This window comes from Austrofundulus limnaeus, unplaced genomic scaffold (genome assembly GCF_001266775.1).
Source record: "Austrofundulus limnaeus strain Quisiro unplaced genomic scaffold, Austrofundulus_limnaeus-1.0 Scaffold15, whole genome shotgun sequence".
Lineage (NCBI taxonomy): Eukaryota > Metazoa > Chordata > Actinopteri > Cyprinodontiformes > Rivulidae > Austrofundulus > Austrofundulus limnaeus.
In genome coordinates, this window is record NW_013952417.1 from 79,553 (window position 1) to 80,799 (window position 1,247).

The 1,247-nt window shown below is 39.1% G+C and overlaps 1 protein-coding gene across 1 annotated transcript in view; it reads right to left on the reverse strand.

Moving 5' to 3' along the window:
• The window catches only part of tpm2 (tropomyosin 2 (beta)), a gene marked incomplete in the record, with an annotated part of 24,614 nt that overhangs the window by 16,609 nt on the left and 6,758 nt on the right, over positions 1 to 1,247 (reverse strand).

Consider the following 1,247-nt stretch of genomic DNA (forward strand, 5'->3'; position numbering starts at 1 on the left):
CACACAGAGGACCTATCCACGTCATCATTTACCCAGAATGCTTTGCGTGTAAATAAAATGGCTCCGTCCGTGTAATACTGTATATTTTTTAAATTTTTAGTTTAAAAATTATAAAAACTAAACGTCCTACAGTATTTTTACAGCCTTTATTTTACAGTGAAAATAAATGTTTATCAAATAAAGTAATGTTACAATTAATCAGGGATCCCTTTAAAGGAATGTGTGTAAGAACTGTGATTCAGACCAACAGGTGATCACGGTGGTAACAATTTGTAATGAACGCATAAATTAGTTTCCTTTGTCACCAAACCCATAGGCCTCTGCTCTGGTATTGTATTGTCAGAGGGTCTGCTCCTTTATCTGTCGCCGCCACAAGGATGAAAAGCGGCAAGGGAACATGTTTTAACAGCGGGGGTTTGTAATCATTAAAGAAAGCCGATATGTCCGATATATTAATGTTTATTATGTAATAATACTGTAATTTAGTAAATAATTTCAGGATCTATAATCACAACAGCCCTATAATGTATATATCTGTGTGGTGAGGACACTAGCGCTGAGGACACCGCTAACTTGTGCCGGCGTATAAATGGAGCGCGAAGGTTATAAGTTTATTATCAGGTCATTTGGAATGTCAACGTGAGAATTGCGGTGCACTGCATGTATTTTTATTTTTATTTTTATTTTTTATCAGTTGTATGTCCAACAAATAATCGCGTAGCCAAACATTTAAAAATAATGATTATTTGCAGTTCATTTCCTCGGAGCCAACAGCGCCTCTCAGAGTCTCGGTTTGTCCCAGCAGGTCACACGACACTCAGCGGGTAAAGTTTGTTACCCTCTGCCTGGACTGTCTCTCCATGTCCGCCTCCGCCTGAATGAAGCCCACCCGGTCCTCCGCCTCGTAAGCCACTTGCTGCAGGCTCTGGATTTTCCTCCTCACCGCGTCTACCGAAGCGTACATCGCCATTTCTGTGCAGGGGTTAGCACCGAGCTACACGCAGGCGTCGCGACGTTTCTGTGGCAACTGCTTCAGAGGACTTCCGGGTAGAGTTTCAAAATAAGAGGTTTATGAAAAAAAAAACTAGTTTTGTGTTAAACCAGGTAATATTTTACCTTAGTGATCACTTTTACTCTCGGATTACGTAATGACCTCGTATCTTTTACCAAATAAATAACTTAATACAAAAATATTAAGTTTAATTTTGAAACAATCAGAAACAAGTAAATTGTGATATGTATAAATC